This window comes from Phodopus roborovskii, unplaced genomic scaffold (genome assembly GCF_943737965.1).
Source record: "Phodopus roborovskii unplaced genomic scaffold, PHOROB, whole genome shotgun sequence".
Classification (NCBI taxonomy): Eukaryota; Metazoa; Chordata; class Mammalia; order Rodentia; family Cricetidae; genus Phodopus; species Phodopus roborovskii.
In genome coordinates this window covers 8,973,026-8,999,030 of record NW_026126516.1, presented here as the reverse complement: position 1 = coordinate 8,999,030, position 26,005 = coordinate 8,973,026, and the positions used below count along the sequence as shown (strand labels likewise).

Genomic DNA, 26,005 nt, shown 5'->3' with positions numbered 1-26,005 from the left:
ATAGAGCTTGCTCCAGCATGGCCTAGCTCTAATCTAAGCACTCCATCAGGCAAACCAGAAACAGGCAAATGGGAATAACTTAATGCTCTGCTTGGCAGTGCTTCCCTGGGTCCATCATCCATTCTGACTCTCTGCAAGCTGCCAGCCAAGCAAACTGGAATATTGATCGCTGCAATCATCTCGATGGAAGTCTGAGGGCCAAGCACTTTATGTGTGTTTCAATTAGAAAAGAAGGCTTGCCATCTGAATTCTGCTTCATTCCAGCCAGCTTCATTCTGGGCAACAAATGGGCTCCTAAAAAATTCAGTTAATCAGCCATCTATTAATGGAATCACACCTCTGCATTGATTTTATATTATCATTTTAAAATGATACATATTCATCTCCATCCTCAATTTTAAGCATAGGAGAGGAGCAGCAGCTACAGTGCCTATGCCAAGCTCTGGGTGTCACTCAGGGCAGGCACTTATCTGACCATGCACATGGTCCTGCAAGCTGAACACACCAAGATCGTGCCTGAGACCACAGAAGAGGCAGGGGTCTCGGGGGTCTAGAGTGGCCATAGCTCTAATCTAAGGCTGTGTTCCTTTCAAGAACCCTTCACCTCTAATCTCCTCTCTAACACGTGGCCAGACATACTTTGGTAGGAAAAGCACCCAGGCAACATGACCCAAACCAGCTCTGCATCCCACAGTGAGCAGGGTACCCCTGGGTATGGAGATGAGGCAGATGTGGACTCTGCTCCCTCAGAACCAGAGCCAGGCAGGAAGAGGGGGAGGGCATTTTTCTCCCTGCACTCTTTTATCGCTTTTGAATTTTGTACCAAATTCATGCATCCCTATTCTTAAAAAGAAATAAGGATATTTTCTTGACCCTGCAGAAGAAGCTTGCAACAAGGAATCAGGTACAATCTATACAGGAAACTTTAATTCACCCTGACAACAATTTATTGGGCACTTCTGATACAGAAGCAAGGTGAGACAGGGTCACAAATGTAATGAGACTCAGCTGTCAGTTCCTCGGGGAGGAAAAGACCCTGTGCAACTTAAATGGTACCCACTTAACAAGGCTCTGGAACTCTGGCTGTCTGTGCTGTTCTCACGAAACTGGCATTTTTATATATATATATATATATATATATATATATATATATATACACACACACACACACACACACACACACACACAAACACATAAGAGACAGGACTAGCAGGTACCTTGGTCACACCATCCAGGAAAACAAAACACACAGGCTCATGCGATACTTTGGTTTAAACATTATTCAGGATGCTGAGGAGACGGCTGAGGGGTTAAGAGCACTGGCTGCTCTCGCTCTTGCAGAGGACCTGGGTTAAGCATCCGACACCACATGGGTTAAGCATCCGACACCACATGGCGGCTCACAACCGACTGGAACTTCAGTTCCAGGGATGCAACACCTCTCTATGGCCTCCACTGGCACCAGGCACACGCCTGATACACATATATACACATACAGGCAAAACACTTCTACATATAAAATAAAAATTCACAAATCTTTGTTAAAAAAAGAAAAATGTTCATGGGAGGCCAGGCATGCGGATGCGTGCCTTTAATCCCAGCACTAGGGAGGCAGGGAGTTCCCGACAGTTGGGGCTCCATAGAGAGACCCTGTATCAGAAACAAAAGCAACAAAAAATTATCCAGGGGTCAGAGAGACGGCTCAGCAGATAAAGTTTGGTTGCCACCAAGCCTGAAAACTTGAGTTTGATTCCTTGGATCCATGTAGTAGAAAAAGAGAGAACCAAATCCCAAAAATTATCCTCTGACCTGCGTAAGAGTGCTGTAGCACATGTAACCCTTCCCCTCCACACACACATAAACACATATGTACATAAACACAAGAAAGCTGTTCCAATAAATAAAAGTTGTTGGTGACCCCGGTGCTGGAGTAGGTGTTTACAGAGTCAAAAGGGGTCTAGGGAGGCTGCCCAAAATAAGTAGGGGAGGGAACGGTTTATTTGGCTTACATTTCCACACCACTGGTAATCACCAAAGGAAGTCAGGGCAGGAACTCAAACAAGACAGGGACCTGGAGGCAGGAGCTGAGGCAGAGGCCATGGGGGGGGGGGGGCTGCTTACTGGTTTGTTCCCTGTGCTTTGCTCAACCTGCTTCTTACAGAAGCCAGGACCACTGGCACAGGGATGACCCCACCCACGATGGGCAGGGAATTCCCCATCAATCACTAATTAACGAGACCATTTACAGGGCTGCCCACAACCTGATCATACGGAGAAGGCTTCTTAATTGAGGTTCCCTCCTCTCGGATGATCCAGCTTGTGTCAAGCTGACATAAAACTATCCAGCACACTACACAAGCATGAGGCCTTAAATTCAGATCCCTAGCAAAGTCAGCTCCAAGAGCACATGCCTGTAATCCCAGCATTAGGAAGAGACAGGCAGACCCCAGGGGATTGCGGGGTCAGACAGCCTGGCTGGAGTATCAAGTTCCGTATTCAGTGAGAGTGGAAAGTGACAGAAGACAGCCAGCCCCCACACCCCTGTGAGCACACATGCACAAAGAATCAAAGGGTACAAAAATAAATGGTGAGCCAGGCGGTGGTGGTGCACACCTTAAATCCCAGCACTCGGGAGGCAGAGACAGGCAGATCTCTGTGAGTTTGAGGCCAGCCTGGTCTACAGAGCGAGTTCCAAGACAGGTTCCAAACAGAACAGGAAAGAAAAAAAAAAAAATGGTCAAAGCACAAGTTGGCACAGGTGAACAAATGTGTGTGCACAGCTGGCATTTAAGGGAGCAGAGGGTATAGACAGGTACTGTATGACCTGCGCAGTGGCCTCCTAGATACACAGATGTCTCCAGCACCGTGCTCTTCATTTTCCCCAACCCACAGCACCACAGCACAATAGGCAAGCCTGTGGCTCTACTCCAAAGTGGTTGCAAACTGTAAGGAACTTCTTCTGTGTCTGCTTAATGACCTCCTCTGGAGGTCACCTGTAGAGAAAAACCAATGGGGAAGGGCAAATGCTCACTGCGCTGGCTCTGCAGGAAGGGTTGCCTCCTGAGACCCTTTCAGTACCACACTGTGCTGCCGTTACTCTGGAGACCTCAGAGCAACCGGCTCGGAAAGAAAGGGCATCTGGGATGGGTCAAAGCCCTGTGTTCTCCCAAACGAGGAACCCAACACCCGGAGGCTGTGACCTGCCCGGGCCTCAGCTGGTGACTCCGTGTGACCCTCTGGCCCTTGGCAGCCAGCCTCGCCCTTCCATCCGTCCCTTGTGTCACACCAGCGTCACCCCGTGCAGGCAATAACCTCATAAAGAAACGAGTCACTCCTCCACAGATCATGCCTGGAAAGTCAGGGGGTTGATTTTTTTTTTTTTTTTTTTTTTTTTAAGAGAAGGCAATAACAAAGGAAAGGGGGAGAGTGTCTTAAATAAAGGTTGTCCTTCCTGCACGACAGGTGGAAAGCTTTTGGGCACGAGATGGAATGGCGCGTGATTACACCAAAGTAATAACGCCCGTCACATGTCACTACCTTTTGACAGAGGGCACTAGGGAAGAAGAAGTCACAAATAGAAAGCTTTCCCTTTACCTTCTGAGGGGCAGAATAATAATTCACCTGAATTGTCGGGATCTGATCCCACCAGCATTTGCGCAATAAAGAGAGGTTCAGAAAAGCTCCCGTGCCATTATGGGTATTCATAAGAGCAGCAGTAATAACGGGGTTTTAAAAGCCTCTCGCGATCCAGCAAAAGTACTTCAGCACTCACTCCTCCTTCATCGGCACCAACTGGTGCCGGCAGCACCTCAGGAAGTGTGCTGAGCAGAGCGAGACCCAGGCCCCTGCCAGGACTCACAGCACACAGACACCCAAGCCCAGGAGCCTGGGAAGCCAACAGAAGCTCAACTACAGGGAGCATCCATCAGGGCTGCTAGGAGAAGCCCAAGGGGCCAGAGAGGCCAAGCACTGCAGGCTGCAGGTAGTGATGGCTCAGCCTGCTTCCGGTTTCCTCCAGTACTTTTCCACTCCTCTAGGCAATCATGTTTCCCTCAGAAACAGAAGCAAAGGAAAAAGAAGGCCAATATGAAAAATTCAAACAAACGAAAAGATCACAATCTGACAGCACAAGGCTGGAGGAGGGTTAGAGATTTCCACGGGGAGTGAGGGGAAAGGCCCAACTTGAGGCAGCCATAAAGGGCAGGAACCTACCTGCTGGGGGCATAGGCAGAACACTCAGGGTCATGCATGCAGGGAAGCCTATGACCCCGAGTGGAGAGGCGCCAGCCCCCACAATACTTAGAAATCAATGTGCAGGACTGCTCTGAGTCCCTGAGCCAACCAGAGGTGATTAATAAGGAAGTGCTTAATAAGGCAATGCACGGGAGACTGCTGTGGCCCGAAGGAGAAGGAGCAGGGCAGGAGCAGGGACCTGAGCAACCCCACACTCAATCGCTGAGTCTCGTGGGAAGCAGGAGGCCTCTCTGCCCCAGGAATGGGGAGGGGGGGATGCAGCCACTGACGCGCCCCAGAGGCCCAGAGGAAATATTATTGCAAGACAAAAACTGAATTATGAAATCCGCAAGCAATAATTAGTTTAAATTACTACTTCTACTTGAATAATTAAACACGCTTATTTTCACTCACTGATGTTTTATTCATTACCATACATCTTTCCTGAAAGTTGTTTTTAACGTGGATATTCTTTTATTTGCAAAGATCCCACAGAGATTTACTATGCTAATTTCAAACCTTTCCTCTAAAATAAAAACAATAACAAAACACTCCCAGATTGTCACCCATTAGCAACTGCTGTGTGTGGTCCATTATCAATTTAAGTCCCAGCAACTGACTGGAAGTACTGTGGGTAGCCGTGAAGTTATTCACATAACATAGCATCCTCCCTTGAAAATAAACTACTGAAAAGGCGATGTTTAAATAAGCTCCAAGTGATTATGAAAATAAAAAGACCCAAGTGCACAAAGACCATTCAGCACACCCTCTATTAATGAACATGTTTGTGCATCGCCACAAACAATATTTGAGTTTTCTACGTCGTATCTGTACACCCTGGAGCCAGCATACCCATAAGCACAGTAATAGAGGCTTACGGTTTTTATTAAACAAAGTTACCTTTGGGAATAAGGACTAACTTAAATATAATCCATGGACTAACTCTTCCCTGCTGGGCTATTAGCTGGTGTTGGCTGAATGGCAGGATTCCAAATCCTCACTAATGCCAACAACCTGGGCCTGAGTCAAACCCAGATGGAGTGTGGCTGCCACCGCTGTCAACCAGCTCCATGGCGGACCAGGAGCCAAGTGCTTTGCGGTGCCTCCGACGGGACCACAAAGCCTAGTTAATGTGCAGGCAGAACAAGCACCAGCTGGCCTCACTGGGCCACTGTGACAAACACCCATGTCACATCAGGACGGCAGTGTGTGCATACACCAGCCCTGCTAACTGAAGGACAGGCTCCTTCAGGTAGCTCAGGGCTCTGCACGCCCCAGACCCAAGGCACCAGCCTTAGAACCAGCAAGCTTCTTTCTCTCAAACACCTGCTGAAGGAGACTAAGATCTCAAGGTTTTAAAATCCAGCTAGACCTTAAGTCCCTCTCCTAAAGCAATCATTCGTTCATCCCAGCAGCTCAGCAAAGATTATATGCAACCTGTCCCTGAAATGCCCCTCTCCCTGGCATCGCCATGTGGGTGAGTTCAGGGGAAAGCTCTTCCACAGAGATGCAACCAGTATTTTGGAGTGGCAGGGAAACACATGTCTCAAGTTTTCAAGTTTCCTAATAAAAAGTGACCATCGGCTGAACGGAACTATGAGCTATAGTGCTGGTTTGGCCTTTGGAAGATGAAGGGCCTCCAGAGGCCACAGGCCAGAGCTCAGATGCTTCTAGAAGTCAACACAATCTGCGTCATCCTGTTAGACGCAGAGGGAAAGCAGAGCAAAGCCTCTGCTAGGCTTCTGTTACCGTGGCAACAGCTTCACTGGCCTGTTGCTGGGAAAGGGATGCAAGAAGGGAACTGGGGAGGGAGTGGGGAGTGAGGGGAAGGCAAGTGGAGGCGGACAGAGATGATGGAGGACTAGGGGCAAGCAGGAGAGGAAAGTAAGAACAGGACACGAGAGGGAGGACGGAAAGGACAGGGAGGAGCAAGACTTGAGGTGGGAGCACCCACAGATGTGCAGATATTTGTATGCAAAGACAGCTTGCCTCACTCATTAAAGGCAGCACACTTCACCTCTCAGTTGCTGCCTCAAGACACACTCAATTATCCGATAAACCACAGGAAAACTGTGAAAACGCCTGAACACAAACTCTCGCTAATGTCAACAGTAGACCAAAAGGCTGGCAGGGTCAAACCCGGGAGGAAAAGAGGGGGAGGAGGAAGGGGCAAGGGCATGAGGCACCTGTAGTGGGAAACGGCTACGCTTGCGAAAAGCCTCACTGAGGGTCAAGCCCTCGCTCTTGTTCCGGATTTAACGAGGCAGCAGGCCTCAACATCTGAAAAGTCTAGACTCACTAAGCATCACCATGCTTGACCCCTGGTCCAGGCCAGGCAGGAGTTGGTGCAGCACAGGAAACTCAGACAAGGTCTAGCTACCCCAAAACATATCGCCTGGCAAGTTTCAAGTCTAAACGCAGCATGGTGCCCTGGCCTGACCCTGAAACAGAAAAGGGGCGTCCATAGGAAAATTAGTAAAATTCAGTCCAGTCCACAGTTACCAGAGCTGTATGGTGCTGCCTTCTTAGTCAGTTCGATGCTCTGGGCTAGGTCAGGGGTCAGCCCTGGGAAGGAAGAGGAGAACTGGGAGCTCTGTGCAGTTTCACAACTCTTCTCTAGGTGCAGGGTTATTTTTTAAAGTTTTACAAGGAAAATACGAGGAGTCCCGTTTTTCTCAAGGTCATTCATCCCTTTCCTATAACCCAGCACCCCTGGCAGGCTTAACCGCCATAGTTTTATTGGCGTGCTGACTGAAGCATTAGAGCAGAGCCACACTCCCACAGCCAGAGAGAGTTATTAAACCCTGAGTGTCCTGGCAGCGTCCTTCTCTGAAGCTGGAACACAGGAGTGACATGCCTCCACGTATCAAGGAGCTGCAGCTTAGACCATGGAAAGCAGGCACACTTTGAAGACCATTAGAGTCGCTTTGGCCTCCCTGCTCCTCAGCCTGGACCATCTTCCTCCTAGGCCTCAGGTATCCAACCAGCCAGCCTCCTCGGACTACCTCAGTTTGCTGGCGGCGGTGCACTCTGGCACACGGCTAGGCCTTTGCAGTCTGCTTGCGATGCCCTTCCATGGCCTTGCTGTGCGCCTACCCAGTCTCCTCAATGCCTTAACCCCCATGCCTGCCGCCTTCTCTCAAGGAAGACGATGCCATGCATTCATCTCTGTACCCCACTCTGTCCTAACACCCGACTCTTGCGACAGATGTGGGATGAATGAACTACTGAGTCAGGAATGCAGGCAGTTCTTCCCAATTCCTTCAAAGGAAAAGATGCCAATGGCAACCTGCTGCCTCCTGTGAGAAGGTCAGGAAGATTCTATCTGTTAGAGGGACGGAAACGACCCCTTCAGAAGAAACAGATTTTGCTACAGAAGGACAGGTCCATTCCCACAGACAACGTCAGTGTGGCACAAGAGTCCTCTTCTGACAGAGAAGCTGAAAAGCTTTGCACAGGCTTTGGTTTCCTTGACAACAGCATTGCTGTAGACAAGCAAGGAAATAATTAAAAAGTATGTTCCCTTTGCTCCAAACGCCCTAAGTGTTTTCAAGCAACAAGAAACAGGCCAAGGGCCTGGGCACACAGGGAGACCGCATCCAGGCACCCCCTCCTCCTCTGCACTTGGGGACCTGAGCGAAGGACGGGAGACATCGGCCCAGTACTGCAGTGACCACAAGAGTTCTAGGTCAGACTAAGAACAACACTTTCCAAGGGCCAAAGTCCTGGCTGACACAGGAAAACAGTTCCCTGAACTGACTCATGAACAGCGTGTGCTGGAAAGAAACTGAGGCACAGAAAAAGGAGCTCGGGCTGTGTGCCCAGGGACCTACACACAGCCTCTCCTCAGGCTGACTACCAGAGACAGCCACCCCTGGAAGGGACTCACTTCCTGTCCTCTGGTCCCCATGGAGAGCCACTCATGCGGGCTGCTTTACATGGGGAGCCCTGTGCCTCCACCGAGCAAGGGTACACAAGGCTAGGCAGTAGGTTGGCCCTGCCCCTCTGGTCTGTGTGAGCAGCTCTTTTTTCAGATGGCTCTAATGTTGTGTTTTGTTTTAACAGCTTTACTGTGTTCGTGTCTTTTATTGTAAGCTTCCTCAAATCCTTCTTGGATTTATGATTTATAAATAAGTAATAAATAAACAGGCAAGCTGCAAGCGGCGGCCCAAGCCTATTACCTGGGAGCCTGAATACAAACATCTCAGCAGATGTGGCACAGTCATCACTTGATTTAGCTCCCAGCAGCTTCGAAGGCCTTGAACAAACCTGGATGCAGTTCACACATCGCCCTCCACCAGGAAGCTTCCTGCATGCACCGGAGGGCAGGACAAGACCAGGAGATGAGTACCGCAGAGGCTGCTGGGAGGTCTCCCAGACTCTCAGGCTCAAGGGTGCACCACAAATGTCTTCCTAGCCAGTCACTGGCTACATCTCCTGCTCTCCTACAGGACTGGAACTACACAAAAAAGAACAGAGTCCTGTGATCATGGAATCTGTAGTGGAGCCTACTCATGACAGGTGAGCTCAACAAAGCACAAAAAGATGAAGGGCCTTACCAGAGTCACATGACTGTTCTTTGCCACTATAAGAACGGAAGTGTCTAGAAGAACCCCAGAATGGAAACAGGAAGGGCTGAGTTCAGAAGCCAGCTCTGTGCTCAGACATCCTTCAGATGCCCCTCTGGCCCTCAGTGTTCTCACCTGTCAAATGGGCAGGAGGAAGTGGCCAATGGCAGCTGGCACTGAGGAGTGTCCATCACAGGCCTGTCACTTACCTAAGAGTTTTCCCATGAATCTCCAGTTGGAACCTCAGAGGGCTATTGTCACACTCCTTTGCTCACTAACAGGCAAACTAATACCAAGAGTTGAACCCAGGTGCAAAGAGTGGGGTGTCATGAAGTAGAACCCCAAAATAGGAGCTATGACTTCCCTGCACTCCAGCTGTGGGAAAACAGCATGGAGTCCTGAAAAGGCCGGAGCATCCAGAAGCACAGGAAACCCGTGTGTTGACCATTCAGGCCCAAAGCCAAATAACCAGGCCAGCTCCACATGGGACCCACTGCCACTAGCATCCTCCCAGCCTGCTCTCCTGGCACCCAGTCCAGGCTCAACCTCACCCTCCCTGCCTCTGAACCTAACACATCCATCCAACTCTTCTACATTGCACTGTCCCAACACTGGAGGTCCCTACAAAGTTCACATCGTTTTCATGCTGGTGTCTGTCTCCAACTAGGCTTTGTGATGGCCAGGGTGTGCCTGCTTTCCTCAAACCAGCAGGCCTACCTAGGCCCACAATCTCCTCCTCCATGGCCACATGCAGGAAGAAATGGAAGACATGCCTTCTGATAGTGCAATCAAGGGCAATCTCTCAGTCTGTCTCTGGGGCCCTTGTTGTCTATATTTTAGACATTCAGACAGACAGACAGACAGACAGACAGACAGACAGACACACACACACACACAGAGCCCCAGGCATAGCTAAAGGAACTCATGGGCCATGCAGCAATGTCCCAGAACCCTGGCTGTCAGACACTTTCAGAAACCCCATGACCTGAGTGAGCTATCTCCAACTCTGCTACCTTACCCATCACAGCTGACATCATGTTACTGAGCTAGAACACAGTTAGCCATGTCAGGAGGAGCCAAGGTCCCTGAGAGCCCTGCTGGAGTGAGTAGGTACAACAGAGCGTGCTAATCAGCCAGGCCTAGAAGTACAGGCAAATTAGATGGCAAGCCTCACCTGCCCAGCAGTGAGGCTTAGGAGGCAATTACAGAAGAACCCCATTTGGAGCGCCAGATAATACCTTCCATTTGTAAGGGCTTCGTAGTTTACAAAGCGACTTCACACATCGAGCTTCCTGATCCTTCCAGCCCTAGGAGTTAATTAGTTCACAGAAACACAGGCTGAAGCTCAGAGCAATGAGGGTATGGTGGTCCCTACTGTCTGGCAAATTCACAGCAAGCAGCTCTGCACTAGGCTGAGCCAGGCTGGGCATGGCTTCAGGGCCACACCCAAGTTCTCTCCAGAACTGCCCACAGCGGACACACAAGCACAGGATGCTGAGTCACACGGCCCCCCAAAGGAGTCACAAAGCCACCTAAGCCCCCAACCCCACCCAGCAAAAGCATCTTCTTCTGCCTGCTGGCACCAGTAAGATGGAGCCCTGCCAGCCTGATGCTCTAACCCTCTTTTGAACAGTCCCCCTCCCCGTGGTGACTAGGCAGAGCACTGGGAAATTCTCAGTGCATCTTCCACACAGGAACTGCGGCCCTCAGGGCCGGCGTGGATGCACACAAGTCCCCTTTCCTAATGGCCTGCCTGATGACAGGTGTCAAGCCCCCAGGGAAGTGATGGCATGGAAGGGTCCAGGTGCAAGCACATTCAGAGCACACGTGGGGCGAAGGAACGGGAAAAGAAGTGCAGGCGAAAACAGACGACCTCCTCGCCAAACGAAAATGGGGTTTAACCTCTGTTTGTGCCTTTCGAAATAACACTTCAGCAAGTGTGGAAGGGGACCACTTGCGACTGCAAAAGCTCTCACACCCCCTGCAGTTGCTGGGCCGTGCAAACACACATTGAGGTGTGGGAGAAAAGCAGCTGCTTGTGAAACTTTTAATACCAGCATGGATGAGAATTAGAATTCTAAACCCAGCAGGTTAAAAACGTTCTGAAAGCAATTTTGGTGTTAGTCTAAATAATTATAGATGGTGCTCACTTAGATAAGGGCCTTTGCCCCCTCGGGGCTCCAGGGGAAAATTCTAGGCATGATAGTTAAGCAAAATAGTTGGTTATTACGGAGGCTTTGCGGTGGCAGTGCAAATTGGTATAATCCTCCTGGAAAGCAATCTGACAGGAGACGGATCTGGACCCATGGGAATGTACAGCCCTTTGACCCAGCAGTCCCACTTCTGGGAATCAATCTGAAAGAAATAATCCAACAGAAAAGGGTTTCATGCATGAAGATAACCACTTCAGTATTATCTGTAACAGCAAAAATTAGAAACCACCTCGGTGTCCAAGGGCGGCTAAGTAAATTACAGTTAATCAACTCGATAGAGCGTCGCAGAACCAGTGAAAATTGACGGCCCTCCAAAGACACAGCACGGCTGGTGGGCAGTGGCGGGCAGGGCTCGGGAGAATGTTAAGTGGCAAATGCAAGCTGCTGGGACAGTGTGTGCACTCTGAAAAGAGCCCAAGCCTGTGCGGACCAGAGTGGGACAGGAGGGGGGCACCAGGCTGGCCAGGGCTTCGGCGCTCACTGAAGATGGAGGGGCCACCCTTGTATCACTGCTCAGCACCTGGGACCCAGGACCACCCCGCCATGTTTCTGTCACTCAGTTTGGAATCTATCCAAGCAGAAAGCAAGGACACAGCTAGGGCAGAGCCCAGTCACTTGCCCCAGAGCTGGGACAGGATGTCATTCCTACTCAGTCAGTTACATCCCCCAAATGAGATGGCAAGTTACTTCAGACTACGCTTGTCAAACCTTCTGGTCTCCCCCACACTGCCCAGAACAACTAAGGGCCCCAGAGGGCTGTTGGTTATGTACATGACAGCTCCGATGGTTAGCACATCAGCAATGAAAACAGGACATTTGAAAATATTTCCTAACTTGTGTAGAATTAGCAATAATAAACCCATCACTTGTTAACATAAATAATGTATTTCTTATAAAAAAATAACTAGAGTCTTCACAGCATAAAGAAAATTAGTGAGAAGGCACTGTTTACATTTTGTGTGTCTTATTATTGCCTGGCTTAATACAAGACAGCTGAGCTTTCACATCGGCTTCGGTATTTAATCTATGGCAACAGCGTCTATCATGCAGCCTCTGGAAAAGTCCATTTACACTCCTGAGAGAATGAGAGTAGAAAAGGCAAATAACTTCTAGGTGTGATTATGAAAATAGTTTTGACCCTCTTGAAGGGTCCTGAGGACCCCTGAGGTTTTCAGATCACACTGAAAACCATTGCAATAAATTACAGCATTCCAAGCTACAGCTACAGGGCGGTGGGGTAGTTCATAGTTAGAATGCAACCGCATCGAATTATTTCTACGACTAGATGGAAATAAGCTAAAAGTCTACGATTACGGCCTCCAAAGGAGACAGTGTCCTTTTTACTCCTTTAACACCTCCAGTTTATCTACAGTGTGGTGTGTATATTTGTTTTAGGGTCAAAAAACATTTTTTGAGGCAAGGTTTGGAAAGTCATGGTGTACTTGTGCCCTACAGAATGAACTGGATGGGAAGGTCGTTTTAAATCATTAGGCGCCAGTGTTGGTGTGGGGGAGGGAGCGTCACGAAGCAGGGCTGGTGTGGACGGCGGCGTGGCTCCTTAATATGCTGATCGATCCCTGGCACCCAGCACACATTCATCACAGTGTGCCATGTGGCCTGCCTGGGACCCAGTGACGAGAATTGAAACTGGCTCAAGCTAATCACAGCTAGATGAAGGTCAAATATAGGTGACTATATATCAGCTATCAGGGAATGAGTGGGCATGCCACTGCCTAAAGCTGCTAAACACTCACAAAGGGAGCTCCACACTGCACTACAAAAGATGTCAGGGTTTCTCTGCTTAAAAAAAAAAAAAATAAATAATGGCTAGTGAAACACCAGAACTCAGACACCACCTGGGGGAAGGAGAGGTGGGTTATGATGAGGGTCAATATTGTTAGCATGTAAATTGCCTGGAGAAGGGGGACATGAAGACCCCAGGAGATTAATGGACGACAAACCGCTTAGTGAGCATTCACAAGGTGCCGGTCCTGAGTCTGACCACGCTGTCTATAAATGAAGTCATCTGATCCTCAGACGAGATGCCATTAAATCAGCAGGTGTTGGGGAGGAGGTAATCTTTCTGTCTCTATACAGGACAAGGAGACATAGTCACTGTGTGCACCGGCGTCGGTATGAGCCACGGCCAAACACTGAGGACCCACAGAAACGAAAGCTGTGACTGTGTGCCCAGGGGAGACGCGCTGGTGACATGAGGGAGGAAGGGAAACTAGATGACAAGAGGGAGGGGCAGGAGTGGGCATGCCAAGCCCCTGAGACCCTTCCTCCGCCACAGCACCGATGACAAGAGGCGACAGCAGGGAAGAGTATGGTTAGCTAGGGCCTAACCCTGAGCCATCGGCCAGACAGGTTATAATTAATGTAAGCTTCTGCGTGTTCCTTTGGGACTACACGGCTGCAGGACCAGGCGGGACAGAAACCTCTGTCTATAGGAGAGTCCACCTGGGACATAAGAGACCACTCTGAGAGAAATTAAGCCAAAAGGAACTAAACTAACTAAAAGGAGTCCCACACACACACAGGGGTAGAGGACGCAGCATACCACCTCAGGCAAGCTCACTGTAGACAAGCCCTTCCACCCCACCCGACCTACATACGGACACTTCAGGAAGCTTGTCAGAGGGGGGTGGGGATCCTGGCTGACAGCAGGGTACTCTCACAGTGCTACCACACCTTGATGCTCTTAGCACACACAGGAAGGGCACATTAGGGACACCTGCGCCTGCTTGTTGTCCCTCGGTGCAATGGAACAAGAGAAAGATGTGGCAGCTGTGCAGAGTGGCACACATCTGTAATCCCAGCAGTCGGGAAGCTGTGACAAAAGGGAATGCCATGAGTTCAATGCACCGGGCCAACGTGGGCCACTGAATGAATTCCAGACCAGTCTAGGGTACAGGGTGAGGCCCCGACTCAGAAATAAACACAGACAAAAAGCAGCAGTAGAAGACAGTTGAAGAGCCATACGACCCACGGTCTCTTCTTTCACTGGGAAAAATCCTAGAAATACTGAGGGGAAATCACTACTATGAAATGTTATTTTTTGTGGAGGAGTTTTGCTTGTTTGAGACAGAGTATGATTATGTACCCAGGCTAGCCTCAAACTGTTTCTCGTTGCAGACTCTCAAATGCTCAGATTATAGGCATATACCACCACCTCTAGCTATCAAAATATTTTAACATCAAAATTTTGTGGTGCGGGTTACAAAAAGTGCCAATGGTATGATTAAAACCTGACGATACTTGCTGAAAGAGACCAGAAAGAGATGCTGATGCTGAGATGCTCACGGCCATCACACACAAGCAGGAGCACTAAAGCTTCGTTCCATTTCTGCCATTTTCTTCCCAAAATTTGACCATTTTTTTAATAGTGAAGCACATAAAATATAAACACCTCCCCTTCTAAGAAGCAAAAGGACCTTGCTATCTATCACTGGGCACTAGACAGGCTCCTTTCAGAGTCTTCTGTGTCCAAGTTTTAAAAGCAAAAAGAAATAATTCACTAGACTGTCTCAACTCCTAAATGTGCCAATTTTGCAATCTGCATTTTTCAATTACATTAAAAGCATTTTTCCAAATTGCTCTATTCTCCCCTTAATGACACAGGATGAGATTGGATGAGACTTGCTCCCCGAGGACAGAGCTGGCACCTTCATGCCACCCTGCTTTCTCTGGCAGCACAGTGCGTGAGCTGCTCTTGGTGCATGGGACTAGTCAAGTTCAACAACAAAGGTTCCCAGAGAGCAGAGAACACAGGGTCAGCACAGTGCTTTTAGTCAGCTTTTAGTGAGCTCGGGTTTGCTCCGAGAGCCACACTCTCAGAAAGCAAGAGAGCGAGCGGGAGGCGTCTCGTGTATTGGCCTCAAACTCATCTCGGCTTTCACTTGAGGGAAAAGGGTGTCAGAAACATTTCACCTCCCACGAAAAGAAAGTTCCAGCCCAGAAGCTTACAACTTTCCAGAGGCTCTGCAGCCTGGCTGCCAACCACCTAAAACCACCTCAAGGATAGCTCCAAGAACTCTCAACCGTCTCTGAAAGGTGGGAGGGAGGAGAGAGGAACAAACCCAGAGTGACTGCCTACCCCTCCCTAGGTCTCTGTCCGATAAAGAAGGACCAGATGATCTCTGCATGTGCTGGTGTACAAACACACACGCACACACATTTTCTCTCCTTGCCGTCACCTAATTACCCTCGATGCACTGTTAATCATTCACTCCCCAAATACCAAACGCCCACCACCACAACCCGCACCTCCTCCCCAGCTGCGCCTCTCGTTTCCAACAGATTTGCCTCATGCTCGGAATAAATTGCCAATCATCTGCATAATGCTCCACGACTCCTTACTCCACGCATCAAATCACTTCTCAATCTCATTTCGTAAAAATCCATCAAGAATAATTCTTTCAAAACTGAACTAAACCCTCGCTCTGGCACTTGGATCCATAAATTCCTTGTCGTTGAATGTGAAATCTATCACTTTTTACAAAGCACATCCAAGATGCCCTAATATAATCAGATCCACTAACAATGATAAATCAGCAAGACCCTGTAATATATAAAAATGCAAATCCAAGCCGCCATGGAAATCATTTCTGCTCCTCCTGCCCCTTAACAGGACCGAGCCAAGGAGTGAAGCCCCGGCCCATCTGGGAGAAGGGCTTGCTTTTCAACTGGGCATTTCCAGAGATGGAAGGAGAAGGAGGGGACAGCTTGCTGGTTTTGCTCGGCCTCTGTAGCCTACCAGGTCCCCGTGTTGCCTCCATCCTATACCTGCTGTGTAACTGGGAACAAGTCCCAAGGCCCCATGGTAAAGTGTGTTTAAAAAAAAAAAAAAAAACTGCCTAGCAGCATGTGGTAGGCCCAGCCCAGCTGCTGCCTCCCCATTGTCTCATGTGTCCCTGGTCACCACAGAGCTGATGCTCCACACAAGGCGGTCCCAGCTGGGGTCACCAACCTCTATCACAGGGCCTTTGGCTGTTGCTGAATGCAGCTTGCCTGAGGGAGGCAACACAGCTCCCTCCTGGGTCTCCTAAACTGTGAGATGGCTTCCCCAGCACTGCCTGAGGCTCGGACATGAGTCAAGCAACTACTCACCACCCTGTGGTCCGCATGAGCGCCTGGCAAGTGGGCCAGGCCTCGGCAGGGCCTGGCAGGTGCACAATGCTGAAAGGGCTGCATATCAACCACCACAGAAGCCCCATAAATTTCAAAGGGTTTCATTTCAGGGACCCTGAGAATGACACTCTTTAAAATCACTCTGCACGAAAACAAACGATGAAGAGATTCACAATAGCAGATGCTACATTAAGTCAGAAAACCCTAGGTGAGGTGTGCTTTTTTTTTTTTTTTTTGCACACTGTGTTTTAACCAATCAATACAGGTCCAGGGAGGAAATTCTCACTCATGCCAGGCACTAGGCTAGATCGTTTCTTTTCATATCTCCAGCAACAGTCCTTGTCAACAGGCATTCTCTCTACTCTACCAGTGACACCTGGGGATCAGAAAGACTAAGTGACCTTACGAAAATTCACGCCAGTACTGAGCATAGAGAGCTGCGCTGAAAGTCCGCCAGCGTTCAGGTTCCATTTACCACATACAGGCCTTCTGCTGAAGCCGATAGTGCAGAGCCCATCTTCACTACATTAAGCAGCAGAAAAGATGGCATTTATGCACAGGGAGATCTCTGCAGGACTACTTGCTTTCAAATGGACTCCGGAAGCTACAGGGAACCACACAGAAGAGACCAGGGCAAGCACGAGGAATGAGAGCATCATAAAAAATATCTGTGGACAGCTTTTCGGTGGGGGGTTTGATTGGGGGTGGGGATGGAACCCCAGCACCCCGGGCCTAGTGCCTGACAGACAAAGCATTCCACCTCTGAGCTACACGCCAGTCCCACAGACCATACACAAGATAAATCTGTTGGCAAACAGCTGGATTGTGTCAATACATGGGGCACAGCAGCCAGGCCAGGCTGGCAGCGATGAGCACTGACTGCTGACCGTGAAACTAGTAGCATCAGCGATGTCTGTTTCTCCTTTGTATCCCTTTATCTTCGTCTGCAAGGTTTTCCCAGTAAGCATCAGTTTTGCTTTGCTTTGCTTTGCTTTTTAATGTTAAAGAAGCTTGTTGAAAAAAAAAATTCTAAAACAAATAAAGCACATAAACAACACCTAACTCCCATGCTTTATGTACAGAGCTGCCTGTGAAAGAACTCGGGCCCCAGGAAGCATACTGGGGCAGCAAGTAGTCCCCTGAGGGGCTGGCACAGCTCCTGCATGGACAGACAGGCAAGGCCGCCTGTTTGCCGTTTTCCCTCAGAAAAGGCATTAAAGGCTGAGTTCTACCTTGACGTGCAGTGGGTGTTCAAACGCATAGAGCCGACTGAGCTCACCGGGAAATGAGAAGATAGCATGAAAGGGTATGTGTGCTGGGATTACAGCCAAGAAAGCGCGAAGCTCACAGCAGAGGGCAGGAAGGATCGCTGTCTGAGACAACAGAGCAGCGGTGCAGGGGCTGTGACTCATTGTTTTATTTTACTTAATTGCTCTGGCTGCAAATTTTTCAAAACTAATATAAGCATATTTTACAGCTCACAGAACATTTAGAGCATATTAGAATACATATCTTTCCACTGTAATATGCCTAGTTGAAGTCTCTGACTCGGAAGCTGAGCTTTAAGGCGATGAAAGACTGGCTCTTTACGTCAGTCAGATGGACCATGTTGTTCTGCTCCGGACCGGAGAAAAATCATCTCAGTAAATGTTCTGGTGAGTCAAAGATTCTACCACATTCTAGAAGCTCAGATGAGCCAAAGATAGTAAGTCTTACTGTGCCCCCTAGAGGCGAGTAGGATTTCTGCACACATTTGCACAAATCTTCCTAAAGCAAGGCAGTAAAATCCAGAAAATGTCTTTAAATCTTCTTTGATCACTTTAACATGTACCAAATTTCATACCAGATGCTTCAGAGAATATAAAAATGGGTCTGGCGTGGCTGCTGACACCACAAAGCTTACATCTATCAACTTGTACCACCACATGGCAGGAAAGGGGGTAAATCTCTTAGATAGCAAGACCCCAGCACCCTGGATGCCAGCAGCACATGCGAGATCCCACTCAAGGTGCTCACAGTTAGCCTCCTCTATGGATCAGAATGCACAGTGAACCTTAGGGACCAAGGAGCTGTGATGGGAAGATGGATAAGGACATGGAGGGTCCAGGATGAAGTCCTGGCTTAGGCCTGTAGGTTAGGCCTGAGGGTTGGCCTGCAGCCTGCTGAGCAGCAACTGCTTCTCCCTCGCTGGTGTCACACATGAGAGCCTGTGGGGTGGAAGCGGTTATGTGTGTCTGCTGGGTCTTTCCCTACAATCCACGGTGCAATCAGAACTTATTCAAAGCCCCGTTTACACACCTCAATCACTGAAACTGTCGAACATCTTCTTAAAGTCTCTGCTCAGGGTCCAACTCAACATTCACCTCTGGCTTCTAGAAGCCTCATTTTCAAGACTTCTGAGTGAGAGGGTGAACAGGAGACACTGATCCTAGCAGCCAGTCAGTGCGCTCCCTCTGAGGCCATCCCTGGGATGTTTTCAGAGGACTAGAGAGAAGGGTGGGGGCAGTCCCTGAAGCTTTCTAACTGCCAAAGAGTCTCAAGCTAGCATCATCGCTTCCTGGGGACAGACAGGCCACACAACAGCATCCTAAACACACTCCTAAACTTGGGCTGCTTGTCATCCCAAGCAGGATAACTGCGACCTCTCCTGGCCATGACCGATACTGGCACATTCATCTTCACCACACCCAGAGCCAAGGAAGGCTCCAACTCATAGTCTCCTTTAAAAACCACCATGAAGCATGGTGGTGCATGCCTTTAGTCCTAGCACTCTGGAGACAGAGACAGGAAGAGCTTTATGAGTCCACGGCCAGCCTGGGCTACACAGTGAGATGCTTGCTGTCTTTGAGAGGAAGAGAGAGAGGGAGGGAGAAAGATTGATCCATCCATCTTTGAAATGAGGAAAAAAATGCCTCATCAATTAAAAGCATTTGTTACCAAGCCCAATCCCCAGAAATGACACAGTAGAAGGACTCCCCCAAATTATTCTCTGACCTCTACACATGTACCATAGCATGCGTGTGCCCACATCCATGCAATAAATAAGTAAGCAATTTAAAAAATAAAGTCATCATGGTCAGGAGGTGGGGAATAGAAATGACTCAAGCTGTAAGCGCTTGCTTTACAAGCAGAACTGGAGTTCAATCCCCAGAACTCATGCAAAAAAGCCAGGCACACTCACACAATCTTGTAACCCCAGTATTGGGGAAAGCGACAGGCAGATCCTTGGGACATGTCAGCTGGCCAACCTAGCCTCCATGGCAAGTTCCAAGTCAATGAAAAACCTTATCTCAAAAAGAACACCTGAAGAACAATACCCAAGGTTGCCCACCTACACATGCACACACTTGCACACACATGTGTACACACACACAATCTTCATGGGGGTGGGAATATAACTCAGTGATAGAGCATCTGCCTGCATGCACAAGCTCCTGGACTCAAGCCACCAGCACCCAAAACCTCAAAAAACAACAGGGATACCTACAGTGTCTGTTCAGGAAACTGAAATTTCTCATCAGCAATGATCCAGGGCAGTCGAGCTACTGGGCTTCGGTAAAGACCAGCTCCACAGGGCTCAGGTCTGCCTCTTCCCATCAGTGCATAGTAGTTGGCAGGTGGGCACATCTCATCTCTCTGAAGCAGCATCATGAGACAGGATAGTCATGACAACCCCCTCCACTTTCTTGCTGGCTTGGGCTCCCCTCTCCAGTGACCTAGAGATATGACTACAGCACCCACTTTAGAACCACAGCTAAGTTCCCAACGGGAGCCACAAGCACACTAGATACTGTGGACACAGCACATGTAGGTATTTGTGCCATGGAAAACCCTGGGGCCTTACCAAGGGCATATGCAGCAGCCCTCTCTGCCCTGTGAGGACCACCTCATCCTCAGAACCGAGGAGCAGGAGAAGGAGCCCAGCCTGCCTCCAGGCTCATTCAAGGCAGGGACCTCTACATTCAAACAACAGGTGAGTGCAGGAAGACAGAAGGCTAGATCTAGAAGCAGCTTGTCGACTGTCTGGTCCCAACAGGAAGAACAGCTCGATGTAGCTCCTGTTCCTGGCACACTGCCCTATGCACGTCCACGGGCTAGATAAGCACTGTTCACTGGTCCCTTTCTGAACTGGGTCTTGACTGTTCAGTAGAAACAACTGGCCAAGCAAAAAGCAAAGGGGAAGGACCCTAGAGACGGAAGGACAAAAAAAGAGAGACATTCAGCAGTCAGGTGAGCTCAAAGTCAGGAGCGATCCTGTGTACTCCAGGGCCAGCCACACTGCCAGGAGCCTGGGCCCGGCTGAAACCCTCAGAGAGACCCCACGCCTGCTGGTTGCTGTGCATCAGGCTCTCAGGATGGAGAACTGAGAGGCCAGGGCTCTGGGTAGGTCCGAGGATGTCATGAGCCTCCCCAGGAACACCGAACACCGCTCTCACAGACTGCACAGAGCAATACGCAGAAGCACCAAAGCCTGGCTCCAACAAGCCAGGACCCCGGCTGGAAATGGAACACTTTGGCCTTGCTAGAGCCACACACATGCGTTTCAGCATGGTCTGTGAATGTCCATCTAAAACTACTACCTGCAGACACAGCTCACTTCTAAGCACTTGGGGCTTCCCCTCTTCACGTGAGAAAATGCCTCCTGGGTTGATGGGTTGAGGCTCAAAACATAACCTCAGATGAAAGGACTTGGATAGGTTGTTTTTACAATGCTAAGGATGGGGTAGGCTGCGGCCAACACTTACTGAGCTCCTGTGGGGTCCGGCTCAGCAACAGGTGCTTTTTGTTTTCATAGTTGTGTGTGTACAAGGTCTGTGTACATGAATGTGCTATGCACGTACATTTGTGTGGGCATGCGTGCTAAGGTCCGAGGACATCTTCAGCTGTTGTCTTCAGGCACTGTGCTGGCTAGTTTTATGTTAACTTGACACAAGCCTGGGGGGTGGGGGTGGCGTTTTCTTAATTAGTGATTGATGGGGTAGGGACCAGCCCATTTTGGGGGGCCATCCCTGGGCTGGTGGTCTAACAAGCAAGATGAGCAAGTCATGATGGGCAAGCCAGTAAAAAGTAGGCAGCACCCCTCTGTGTCCTCTGCTTCAGCTCCGGCCTCCGGGTTCCTGCCCTATGTGAGTTCCTGTCCTGACTTCCTTCAAGGACAGAAGTGTAAATGTGGAAGTGAACACCAGATAAGCCCCTCCTCCCTGACTTGCTTTTGTCATGGTATTCATCACAGCCACAGATTAGGACAGTTACCACCCTTGTTTTTTTAAGACTGGGTCTCTTGCCAACCTGGAACTCACCACATAAGCTAAGCTGGCTGGCCAGAGAGCCCCAAGATCCACCTACCTAGCACTGGGATCTTAAGTAGCACCCACATTTTTATGGGGACTCTGGGAATCAAGCTCGGGTCTTTGTATTTATTTGCAGGCACTTTTACTGACTGATCCATTCCCCCAGCCCACATGCCATGATGCTTTTTAAAACACATTTCTTAAGAGATCTTGTGTCACAAGTATGAGTGTCCCTCTTGGCTGGACTCAGAGGGAGGCCCACTTGGGCAGAAACTAGCTCTCTGTGCATGCTGCTGGAAGCCATGGTCTTCCCAGGAGGCTTGGAGCTCAGCTAGTCAGGGTTACCTGGAGCCACTCAGTAAATATCAATATTTGGCCTCCATAGCTTATTTGTTCTACTGGCCAAACCTGGAATTATAGGCTGGAGTTAAATATATCACATAGCACTTAGAAAGCAGAGGCAGGCACATCTCCTTGCCTTTAAGGCCAGTCTGGTCTACATAGAGTGTTCCAGGCCAACCAGAACTAGCCACACAGTGAGAGGCCTCGAAATAAATAAATAAATAAATAAATAAATAAATAAATAAATAAATAAATAAATAAATAAATAAAGTCGGTGCACGCCCTGCATCCTCTGGAAACAGATGTCTAATTTCTCTGACACCACAACCAATAGAACATCTGTCTTTCCTACCTGTTTCTCTCTCCCTGTGTGTGTCTTTGTCTGTGTGAGTCTGTGTCTGTGTGTGTCTGTGCATGTGTGTCTGTGTCTGTGTGTGTCTGTCTGTGTCTATGTCTGTATGTGTCTGTGCCTGTGTCTGTGCATGTGTGTCTGTGTCTGTGTGTATCTGTCTGTGTCTCTGTGTGTGTCTGTATATATCTGTGTGCGCCTGTGTGTTTGTATCTGTGTGTGTCTGTGTGTAGGTTTCTGTGTGTATCTGTGTCTCTGTGTCTGTATGTATCTGTATGTCTGTGTGTGTCTTTGTGTGTCTGTGTCTGTGTGTCTGTGTTTATGTCTGTGTGTATCTGTGTGTGTGTGCATCTGTATGTGTCTGTATCTGTGTGTGTGTGTGTGTCTGTATATATCTATGTGTACCTGTGTCTATGTGTGTCTGTGTCTGTATGTCTTTGTATGTCTGTGTGTATCTGTGTGTGGATGTGTGTCTGTGTGTGCCTGTGTCTGTGTGTTTTTGGGTGTCTGTGTGCTTGTATCTGTGTGTGTGTCTGTGTGTGTTTCTGTGTGTATCTGTGTGTCTCTATGTCTGTGTGTGTGTATCTGTATGTCTGTGTGTGTCTTTGTGTGTCTGTGTCTGTGCGTATATCTGTGTGTTTCTGTGTTTCTGTGTGTATGTCTATGTGTTTCTGTGTTTCTGTGTGTACGTCTGTGTGTGTGTGTGTGCCTGTATGTGCATATATCTGTGTGACTATGTGCATGTGTGTGTGTATATCTGTTTATCTGTATGTCTGGGTGTGTCTGTGTATCTGTGAGTCTGTGTGTGTTTGTGTATGTCTGTATGTCTGTGTGTGTCTGTGTGACTGTATGTATGTGTGCCTGTGTGAGTCTGTGTGTGTATGTCAGTATGTATGTGTCTATATCTGTGTGTCTGTATCTGTGTGTGTGTGTATGTCTGTGTCTGTGTGTGTCCGTCTTTTGTATATGTCTGTGTCTCTATGTCCCTATGTGTATCTGTGTGTACCTGTGTGTGTGTCTGTGTGTGTGTGTCTGTGTGTGTCTATATCTGTGTCTCTGTGTATGCTTGTATATATCTGAATCTGAGTGTGCTTGTGTCTGTGTGTATGTCTGTCTGTATCTGTGTGTGTCTGTGTGTATCTGTATGTCTTTGTGTGTCTGTGTGTGTGCTTGTATGTGCACATCTGTGTGACTATGTGCATCTGTGTGTCTGTGTGTCTTTGTGTATCTGTGTGTGTGTCTGTGTGTGTCTGTATGTGTCTGTGTGTGTATATCTGTGTGTGTATATGTCTGGGTGTGTTTGTGTATCTGTGAGTCTGTGTGTGTTTGTGTATGTCTGTATGTCTATGTGTGTCTATGTGTGTCTGTGTGTATCTGTGTGTGTGTGTGTCTTTGTATCTGTGGGTGTGTCTGTCTTTTGTATATGTCTGTGTCTCTGTGTCCCTATGTATATCTGTGTGCCTGTGTGTGTGTGTCTGTGTATATGCCTGTGTCTGTATCTGTCTGTGTCTCTGTGTATGCTTGTATATATCTGTGTATGCTTGTGTCTGTGTGTATGTCTGTGTCTGTGTGTCTTTGTGTATCTGTATGTCTTTGTGTATCTGTGTGTGTGTCTGTGTGCCTGTGCATATATCTGTGTGACTATGTGCATCTGTATGTCTGTGTGTATCTCTCTGTGTGTGTGTATCTGTGTGTATATATGTCTGGGTGTGTCTGTGTATCTGGTCTAAGTGTGTCTGTGTGTCTATGTGTATCTGTGTGTGTGTCTTTGTGTGTCTGTGTCTGTATCTGTTGTGTGCGTCTGTCTTTTGTATATGTCTGAATCTCTGTGTGTGTCTATGTATATCTGTGTGTGCCTGTGTGTGTGTGTGTATGTGTATGTCTGTGTCTGTATCTGTGTGTGTCTCTGTGTGTGCCTGTGTCTGTTTATCTGTGTGTGTGTCTGTATGTCTTTGTGTATCTGTGTGTCTGTATCTGTCTGTGTCTCTGTGTGTGTCTGTATATATCTGTATGTGCCTGTGTCTGTGTGTCTGTGTATGTCTCTTTCTGTGTCTGCGTCTGTGTCTGTATGTCTTTGTGTGTCTGTGTCTGTGTGTCTGTGTGTGCCTGTGTCTGTGTGTCTCTGGGTATCTGTGTGTTTGTATCTGTGTGTGTGTGTGTTTCTTTGTGTATCTGTGTGTATCTTTGTGTGTCTGTGTCTGTATATATCTGTGTGTGCCTGTATCTGTGTGTGTGTGTGTATCTGTGTTTCTGTGTGTCTCTATGTCTGTGTGAATGTATCTGTATGTCTGTGTGTGTCTTTGAGTGTCTGCGTCTATGTGTGTATGTCTGTGTGTCTTTGTGTCTGTATTTGTGTGTCTTTGTGTATCTGTGTGTATCTGTCTTTTGTATATGTCTGTGTCTCTGTGTGTGTCTCTGTATATCTGTGTGTGCCTGTGTGTTGTGTATCTGTGTGTTTGTATATGTGTGTGTCTGTGTTTCTGTGTGTCTCTATGTCTGTGTGTATGTATCTGTATGTCTGTGTGTGTCTTTGTGTGTCTGTGTCTATATATCTGTATGTGCCTATGTCTGTGTTTATATCTGTGTGTGTGTCTGCGTGTGTTTCTGTGTGTATCTGTGTGTCTCAATGTCTGTGTGTGTCTTTGCATGTCTGTGTCTTTGTGTGTATGTCTGTGTGCCTTTGTGTATCTGTGTGTGTGTGTCTGTGTGTGTCTGTCTTTTGTTTATGTTTGTGTCTCTGTGTCTCTGTATATCTGTGTGTGTCTGTGTGTATGTCTGTGTCTATATCTGTGTCTTTGTGTGTCTGCATGTATCTGTGTGTGCTTGTGTCTGTGTGTATGTCTGTGTGTGTTTCTGTGTGTGTCTGTATGTCTTTGTGTGTCTGTGTGTGTTCCTGTGTGTATCTGTGTGTCTCTGTATCTGTGTCTATGTGTGTTTGTCTGTGTCTGTAGTATCTGTGTGTCTTTGTATATCTGTGTGTGTGTCTGTGTGTGTCTGTCTTTTGTATATGTTTGTGTCTCTGTGTCTATGAATATCTGTGTGTGTCTGTGTGTATGTCTGTGTTTGTATCTGTGTGTGTTTTTGTGTGTATCTGTATATATGTGTGTGCTTGTGTCTGTGTGTATGTCTGTGTCTGTACCTGTTGTGTCTCTCTGTATGTCTTTGTGTGTCTGTGTGTACCTGTCTGTGTGTATCTGTGTGTGTCTGTATGTGTGTATCTGTGTATATGTGTGTATGTATCTGTGTGTGTGTCTCTGTATGTCTGTGTGTCTATCTATGTCTCTGTCTGTGAGTATCTGTGTGTGTCTGTATGTAACTGTGTGTCTCTGTGTCTGTGGGTGTATCTGTGTGTCTGTATGTCTGTGTCTTTGTATTTGTGTATATGTCTGTATATGTCTGTGTCTTTGTGAATCTGTGTGTATGTCTGTGTGTGTTTATCTGTGTGTGTCTGTATGTGTATCTGTGTGTGTCTGTGTGTCTTTTGTCTGGGTGTATCTGTGTGTGTGTTTCTGTGTGTCTGTGTGCATCTGTGTATGTCTGTATGTACGTGTGTGTGTCTGTGTGTGCCTGTCTATATGTGTCTAGGTGTATCTGTGTGTCTGTATGTCTATATGTGTGTACATGTATCTGTGTGTGTGTCTCTGTATGTCTATGTGTCTGTGTCTGCCTGTGTCTCTCTGTGTCTGTGTGTATCTGTGTCTGGGTGTCTGTGCATCTATGTGCATCTGTGTGTGTCTTTGTATATCTGTGTATGTCTGTATGTGTCAGTGTGTCTGTGTGCCTGTCTGTGTGTGTCTAGGTGTATCTGTGTGTGTCTGTATATCTGTGTATGAATGTGCATGTATCTGGATGTCTGTGTGTCTGTGTCTCCTCTGT

General features: G+C 48.2%; 1 protein-coding gene across 2 annotated transcripts in view; it reads right to left on the bottom strand.

Moving 5' to 3' along the window:
* Window positions 1–26,005, bottom strand: part of Wdr25 (WD repeat domain 25) — a 135,172-nt gene that overhangs the window by 102,887 nt on the left and 6,280 nt on the right. The window lies entirely within an intron of this gene.